The sequence below is a fragment of the Rhinopithecus bieti genome, unplaced genomic scaffold, assembly GCF_001698545.2.
Source record: "Rhinopithecus bieti isolate Rb0 unplaced genomic scaffold, ASM169854v2 scaffold_3947, whole genome shotgun sequence".
In the NCBI taxonomy this organism is placed as follows: Eukaryota; Metazoa; Chordata; class Mammalia; order Primates; family Cercopithecidae; genus Rhinopithecus; species Rhinopithecus bieti.
In genome coordinates this window covers 7,175-16,142 of record NW_016804220.1, presented here as the reverse complement: position 1 = coordinate 16,142, position 8,968 = coordinate 7,175, and the positions used below count along the sequence as shown (strand labels likewise).

General features: G+C 41.5%; 1 pseudogene; it reads left to right on the top strand.

The window, feature by feature from the left end:
• The first annotated feature begins 3,540 nt into the window (after positions 1-3,540).
• LOC108526495 (exportin-T pseudogene) lies at positions 3,541-4,324 on the top strand (annotated as a pseudogene).
• The last annotated feature ends 4,644 nt before the right edge of the window (positions 4,325-8,968 follow it).

Sequence of the window (8,968 nt, the reverse complement as noted above, 5' to 3'; positions counted from 1 at the left end):
AACCTTTACTCCTCATGTTTTTAGGGCCTCTTTTAATTGACCTATGTAAATTTGGTGCTGGCTTAATTCTTGTCCCATAATCAGACACTGTTACTTACCTCTGGTTCCAACGCGGCAGGTTCCCGCGACGTCCGGAGGAATTTCTTCCACTTTTACTTTCGGCCGACTTTAGTGCCTTCTTCCTCACTTTTTCCCCTGTGTCCAGGTCCCTGTTCGGGCGCCACGTGTCCCGACCTGCAGGGCAGTCGAACGGACCCTGGAAGGGGGAGTAGGAATGGGGAGACAAGAAAACACGAGAAATGGAGACAAGACAAATAGCCTGATCAAGTCTCGTTTAATGGCAGCGGTGCAATGCCTTATATAGGCTGGCAGGGGAAGAGGTTGGGCCAGGGCGGTGACGGGGGGTCGGGTTTCCCCAATTACAATTGCGCATGCGCCGTTGGTTGGTAGTTTTCCCGGGCACGGGATTGTGCCTGCGCTGTAGGTTGCATATCTTCCTGGGCGCGAAAAATGTTGGCGCACACACAGGAAAGGTTTACGCGCGTGCAGGAAAAGTTAGTAATGAAGAACCCGGAAATGTGCCATCTTGTCTCCGCTTTACGGAGATTAAGCAACAGAGGTCGCCTAATTCCAGGCCTCATGGCTCCAGACAAAATAATACCACAAAAGCTCTAAAACTCAAGCTGTCATTGGAACCACAGCCCACAAAAGTAGGCCAGGACCCATGTCTAAACCTCAATAAGGTGGTATCCTGCTAAAATGAAAGATTAAAGCCAGACCCCAGAGTTTTCCAGTATAATAGACAAACTGGCTAGGATATTATAGAAAATCACTCATTACATTAAGAACCATTAGAAAAAATGCAACTTGAATGAGAAAATACAGTCAACTGATAACAATAGTGATGTGAATCCAATGTTTCAATTATCTGATAAGGATTCTATAGCTGTTGTCATAAAAAAGCTTCAGTTACCAGTGACAAATTTTCTTGAAACAAATGAAGAAATATAAATTCTCAGCAAAGAAATGGAAGTTATGAAAAGGAATCTGTATTAGTTATTAGTTCATTTTCATACTGCTATGAAGAAATACCTGAGACTGGGTAATTTATAAAGGAAAGAGGTTTAATGGACTCACAGTTCCGCATGGCTTGAGGGGGCCTCACAATCATGTTGGAAGGCAAGGAGGAGAAAGGCACGTCTTACATGGCAGCAGGCACGAGAGAGTGTGCAGGGGAACTGCCCTTTATAAAACCATGAGATCTCGTGAGACTTATTTACTATCACAAGAACAGCATGGGAAAAACCTGCCCCCATGATTCAATTTGTTCCCACTGGGTCCCTCCCATGACACATGGGGATTACGGGAGCTACAATTCAAGATGAGATTTAAGTGGGGACACAGTCAAACCGTATCAGAATCAAATGGAAATTATAGAACTTAAAAATACAACAGAAAATAATTTGCTCAGTAGGCTCAATAGAGAAGTTGATAAACCATAGAAAGTTGGACGGCCGGGTGCGGTGGCTCATGCCTGTAATCCCAGCACTTTGGGAGGCCGATGCGGGTGGATCACGAGGTCAGGAGATCGAGACCATCCTGGCTAAGACGGTGAAACCCTGTCTCTACTAAAAACACAAAAAATTAACCGGGTGTGGTGGCGGGTGCCTGTAGTCCCAGCTACTTGGGAGGCTGAGGCAGGAGAATGGCATGAACCTGGGAGGCAGAGCTTGCAGCGAGCCAAGATTGCGCCACTGCACTCCAGCCTGGGTGACAGAGCGAGACTCCGTCTCAAAAAAAAAAAAAAAAAGAAAGTTGGACAAAGCATAGAATCATTGGGTTTAAGGATAAGCGAATGAAATTTGTTCAGTTTGAACAATATACAGAAAACAGACTGAAAAAAATGTAAAGAGCCAGGGCCTCAGAGACCTATGGAACACTAACACAAGATTTGTTATTCATACCATCAGAGTCTTAGAAAGAGAGGGAAAACACAGTGAGACTAAAGAACCATTTGCAAAACAATGAATAAAACTTTCAAAATCTGGCACAAAGAGAAACTTATAGATTCATGGAACTGAGAGAGCCCCAAACAGCATAAATACACACACAAAAAAAATCATGCCAAGACACATCATAATTAATCTTCTGCAAACTAAAGACAAAATATCTTGAAAAAAGCCTGATAGAAACAACACATTACCTATAAGGGAATACCAACTATAATAACTGAATTTCACATCAGAACCCCTGGAAGCCAGAAAAAAGTGGCAGAATATTTTTTGAGTACTGAAAGAATAGAAGTAACAGTCAAAAATTCTATATCCCACAAAAGTATCCTTTGGCAAGGAAGGAGAAATAACATTCTCATAGTAAAGAAAACTTTTTAAAATAGTCCCTGACTTAAAGAACTGGCTAAAAGAAGTTCTTCATACTAAAGAAAATGATAAAAGAAGAAATCTTAGAACATCAGGATGGAAAAAAGAACAATGGAAAGAGCAAATCTGCATATATACAATAGACTATTGTTTTCCTCATGAGCTTTGTAAATTATATTTGATGATTGCAACAAAAATCATGAAACCATCTGATACTCAGGACTGACATGGTAAAAGATAGAGAAGGTAAAGGGACCCAACTGAAAGTAAGATTTTCATCCTTCACTTAAATTAGTGAAATTCTGGTACCCTTAGACCATGATAAGTCACATTATATATATTTTAATTTCCATAGCAAACACTTAAAATACTATACATAGCTGAGTGCCGTGGCTCACTTATATCCCAGCACTTTGGGAGGCCGAAGTGAGTGGAACATGAGGTCAGGAGATGGAGACCATCCTCGCCAACATGGTGAAACCTCATCTCTACTGCAAATACAAAAATTAGCTAGACGTGGTGGTGGGTGCCTATAATCCCAGCTACTCAGGAGGCTGAGGCAGGAGAATCGCTTGAACCAGGGAGTCAGAGGTTGCAGTGAGTTGAGCTTGCACCACTACACTCCAGCCTGGCAACAGAGTGAGACTCCATCAAAACAAACAAACAAACACACTATACAAAGAAATACCGTCAAAAACATTATAAATTAACTGAGATGGAATATTTTAAAAACATTCAAGTGGTCCTCAGGAAAGTAAGACAAGAAAAGAAAAACAGAGGGAACAATCAGGAAAAAAGATATATTTAAGCACTAATGAGTCAATAATTACTTTCACTGAAAGTGGCCCTAACATATCATCAACAAAATGTAGACATTGGTAGGGTAGATAAAAACATTGTGACACAATTGTATGACGTTTACAAGAAACTCACATCAAATCCAGACATAGGTAGGTCAAAAGTAAAAGGACGGAAAATATACAGCAAATAATAAAAGAAAATCAAGGGTGGCTATAATACTATCTGTTAAAGTAGACTCATAGCAAAGGAAATTACTACAAAGAGAGACGTATCATTATTATATACGGTAAACAGATCAATTCTCAAGGAAGGCTTACTGATTCCAAATGTGTATAGACCAAAGAACAGAGCATCAAAATCCATGAAGCATCGAATGATTATTTGCCTGGAGGAAGAAGTTATTCTGTTCATCCCATCTGCTTCAGAACATATGCTCAAAGATTGTGAAGCAAAAGACCTCCAGGAGTTCATTCCTCTTATCACCCAGATTACGGCCAAATTGAAGACACAGGTATCCCCGTTTTTACCACAGATGTTTATGCCCCTGCTTCATGCAATGTTTGAATTGCTGCTCCGGGCAGCGGAAGAAAATGACTAGTCTGCTGCTTTAGAGAAGCAGATGTTGCGAAGGAGTTACTTTGCTTTCCTGAGAACAGTCACAGGCAGGGGGATGAGCGAAGCTATAGCAAATCAAGGTGCAGAAAATGTAGAAAGAGTGGTGGTTACTGTTATCCAAGGAGCACTTGAATATCCAGATCCAATTGCACAGAAAACATGTTTTATCATCCACTCAAAGTTGGTAGAACTCTGGAGAGGTAAAGATGGACCAGTGGGATTTGCTGATTTTGTTTATAAGCACATTGTCCCCACATGTTTCCTGGCACCTTTAAAACAAACCTTTGACCTGGCAGATGCACAAACAGTATTGTCTTTATCTGAGTGTGCAGTGACACTGAAAGCAATTCATCTCAAATGGGGCCCAGAATGTGTTCAGTATCTTCAACAAGAATACCTGCCCTCCTTGCAAGTAGCTCCAAAAATAATTCAAGAGTTTTGTCAAGCGCTTCAGCAGCCTGATGCTAAAGTTTTAAAAAATTACTTAAAGGTGTTCTTCCAGAGAGCAAAGCCCTAAGTACTGGATTTCCCTGTGCCTACTAAGATCAGGAATTCCAGTTAGTTTATAAAGAAGTGATTTTGGCTGGGCGCGGTGGCTCACTTGTAATCCCAGCACTTTGGGAGGCCGAGGCGGGTGGATCACGAGGTCAGGAGATTGAGACCATCCTGGCTAACATGGTGAAACCCCATCTCTACCGAAAATACAAAAAATTAGCCAGGTATGGTGGTGGGTACCTGTAGTCCCAGCTACTCGGGAGCCTGAGGCAGGAGAATGGCCTAAACCCGGGAGGCGGAGCTTGCAGTGAGCGGAGATCATACCACTGCCCTCCAGCCTGGGCGACAGAGCGAGACTCCGTCTCAAAAAAAAAAGAAAAAAAAAGAAGCGATTTTAGTGTGCCATTCACACTGGTCTTTTTCACATTGTTTTGAGCTTATTGCAGTATATGTTTGGGGATTTTTCTGTAAAATGGGTGTAATTTTCCTAATACAGGTATGTAGCAACAAAAGAAGTTGCCTGCATGCCGGTCCAAATTGTTCTGTATAAAGATGCCCTTGAAAGACACAGTTATCTTAGAACCTTAATTATTTTTATTGAAGTTTTTATAAGGTTCAAGTCCTTTGTAAAGACCATAGCAGTAGAAAACCAGTGCACTTTTTTAAAAAATTACCTGAATATAAAATGTTTGATGAAAATTTCCCTTTATGTGTGAAGACACGATGAACGTATTGCGGGAGAATACAACGGATCAAAATTAGCCCTTTTGTTAGATAAGCCAAATGTTTCATTTGCTTTAACAACTGTTTCAATGCCAATATGTATTCGTACAAAGAGAATGGTTTTAGGCTGCCAAGTGGTTACACTATTGTAAAAAAATTACTATATACACATACATTTTACATAGTGAAATCTAAAAAATACCAAAAACAAAAAAACAAAACTTTTACTTTTTTCTTTTTTTTGAGAGGCAGTCCTTGTTCTGTGCCCAGGCTGGAGTGCAATTAGCGCCATCTTGGGCTCACTTGCAAACTCCGCCTTCTGGGTTTCAAAGGAGATTCTCCTGCGCTGCAGTCCTCCCCCAGTAGCTGGGACTACAGGCGCCGCCTCCACCACCGGGCTAATGTGTTGTCATTTTCATAGCGAGACGGATTTCACCCTATTAGCCAGGCTGATCTGGATCTCCTGAAGTCTGAGATCCGGCACGGTTACCCTCCAAAGTTCTGGGATTGACAGGCGCGAGCCACCGTGCCTGGCCAACAAAAAAAAAAAAGACTCTAACCTAAAACATTATATTTCAAAAGTTGTTGTGGATAGGTATGAGATAAATTGCTTTGTAAAATAGCTGTAAGCTTAAAACGCGTAAAATATTCATGAAATTTACCTACAGCATGATTATACTTACTTAAACTGGATTCAAATAAAGCAAAATAAAAAAGGGTAGTAAAAATGTAAATTAGGTCTGGGCACGGTGGGCTCACTCCGTGTAATCCCAGCACTTTGGGCGAGGCTGAGGCAGGTGGAATCACCTGAGGTCAAAGAGTTCAAGACTACCTTGGCCAAAATGTTGAAACCCCTGTCTCTACTAAAAATACAAAAAATTAGCTGCGGGCGTGGTGGCAGGTGCCTGTAATCCCAGGTATTGGGAGGCTGAGGGACAGGAGAATTCGCTTGAAGCCTGGGAGGCGGAGGTTGTTGCAGTGAGCCGAGATTGTGCCATTGCATCCAGGGCTAGGCAATAAGGCAAAACTCCCATCTCAAAAACAATAGCACACAACAACAACAACAACAAAAACGTAAAGTTAAAGGAAGAGGCTGGGGTGGTGGCTCAAGCCTGTAATGCCAGCACTTTGAGAGGCGTAACGCGGGTGGATCACGGAGGTCAGGAGTTCCAGACCAGCCTGGCCAAGAATGGTGAAACCCTGTCTCTACTAAAAATACAAAATTTGCCCACGATACAGTGGGCAGGCACTGAATCCCAGCTGATCCACGAGGCTGGAGGCAGAGAATAGCTTGAACCCGGGGGCGGAGGTTGCAGTGAGCCCAAGAGATCGGGCCCCACTGCAGCCCAGCGCTGGGGTAAACAGGATAAGACTTATGTCTCAAAATAAATAAATAAATAAAATAAAATAAAAAACAATGCCCGCGCATGGCTCACAGACCTTATCCCAGCACTTTGGGAGGCCAAGGGTGGGAGGATCACAAGGTCAGGAGTTCAAGATCAGCCTGGGGCCAAATGGTGAAAACCCTGTCGTACTAAAAAATACAAAAATTAGCTGGATCGTTGGTGGCAGTCACCTGCAGTCCAAGCTACTTAGGAGGCTGAGTCAGGAGAATTGCTTGAACCAGGAGGTGCTTGAGGTATGCAGCGAGCCAAAGATTGTGTCACTGACTCCAGGCGCTTGGCACACAGAGTGAGACTCCACGCCAAAAAAAAAAAAAAAAAAAAAAAAAATTAAAGAAGAATGGAAAAGTCAAAGGAGTACTATGTTAAAACATATTAACTATGTTAAAAAAACTTTTATTTTATAATGAGCATATCAGACTTTTATAATAGGAAAACTTAATTTGATTAAATATATACTTTTAATCATTCTGATTCTTTTTGGGTTCCTGGAACTTGTAGCATTATCAGAATCACCTACTTTTCTCTTGCTTAAGGCTGCTTACATGGCTTCCTTGTAGATTTCTTCCCCATTCCTCTGCAATGTACTTTGGACTTGTCTTGAAATTATCCATCTGTGAAGACACAGAACTTCAGATTTGCCTGCCTATGCACAGACATCAACACAGCAGGGAGGGTTCTCTGGGGAAATGCTGAAAGCAAATGGAGATGCTAGAGGAGTTTGGAGAAGATTGTTTTTTACATGGACAGTTTCTGGGTGCAATTAAGTTGTACTCAAAACCAGATAGGCTAGAAGATATTGGGGAGGTAAATGTGGTTCCATCCTTCATACAAAGAATAGTGTTTCATATCTGGATAAAAGAAAACCATCAGTGAATTGCAAAATCATTAGAGGCAGAAGGCACCTGAGAGACAGGTCACAATTCCAGGTGGCTCCATTCACATTTAGCCTATGTACGTGGCGGCCCCTGGGATTGTGCAGTGCGCACCTTATACAACCGTATGCAGGGATTCTGCTGAATCCAGTCATTACCACCCTTGCCCTTCCTCACACACAGATCTAGGATCCTTTTACAGAGGAGGAAAGGGAGGCCCAGAGGAGCAAAGCAAGTTGTTCAAAGCCACACAGCTAACCGCAGAACCAGACTAACATCCAGATTCTTGAATTTTAGAACAATATTCTTTCCTCTCTACAATGATGGCTGGAAAGGATATTGTCACTCAAAACAGCCACCTCCACCACAGCAGCAAGTTCATTCTTAAAAGCATTTGTTTCACATCCACATGGCATAGGCTAAACCAGGGCTGTTTTTATAGCATCCCCATCCCAAATTCTAAATTGAGTGCAAATTCTAAGCACACTTTCCTCACATATGAATTGACAACAATAATGGTACCTACCTCTTAGGATTCTTCTGGAGACAGACGAATTAATATTTGTAGAACTCTTAGAACAGTGCCTGTCATACAGAAAGTACAATATAGGTATTGGATATTATTGTTATTATTTCTATTAGCATGTATTTCTCCCCCATTAATATGCAGATTCTTCAAAGACCACATATGTTTTATCTGTGGTTCTATAGGACCTGGCATGGCTTTGAGGAGTGATGTATTAATGTTGTTTGATGATGGTTGGATGGATGAATGGATGGATGGATGAATAGATGAATGAATGGATGGATAGTTTAATGGATGGATAGATGGACAGATGAATGGAGAGATAGATGGATAAAGGAGTATGAATGAATGAAGGAGGATGGATGAATGGATGAGTGGTGAATGGATGGTTGAAGGAGGATGGATGAAAGGATGGATCATGGATGGATGGATGAAGGAGGATGGATGAATGGATGTGTGGTGGGTGAATGACTGAATTCAAGCTCTTGTGAGTAACACCAGGGAATGAGTATTTCATTGGACTTTTTTCATGAAGAGCAAAGATATGACACCACTCACAAGTGATATGTGAATGCTTTCTTCTTTTTTTTTTTTAAATTTTTTATTATACTTTAAGTTCTAGGGTACATGTGCANAATGCTCCTAACTGTGCTGTTTGACCCTAAACCAATTATTAACTCAAGGCTACTTGAGGCAGTGAGTTGGAGTATTTGTAGACTTTGGAATTGCACAGTCTTTGCGTCCCTGTTTAACCTGATTTTACCCTCTTTTCATTTATTCCATACAGAGAATTAGATCTTTTCTTGCATAGTTTCCAATAGCGTTCCCACTTAGATGTTTAGTTCCCTCTCTAGATTAGGAGCTCACATTCACCTTCTAATAGTATGGCTCCCTGATATCCCACTAACTTTTGCCATTCCTTTGTTTTTAAAATTGGTGCTTTGTCCCATCCTTGGTCTTCTGATGAGAAATTAACACTTTGGTTAGTATCACTGGGAACTGCATCTGCCTGACTCCTGAGTTTTTGTATCAGCTACATTTCCAGCACTGTCTGTTTTAGCCTCTATGTCACCCTTTGCAATCAAGATTAGGTATGCTTCCACCCTGAGCCCCTGTAAGTCTCTTAGTAGGGCATTATGGGCTGTTTGTAGC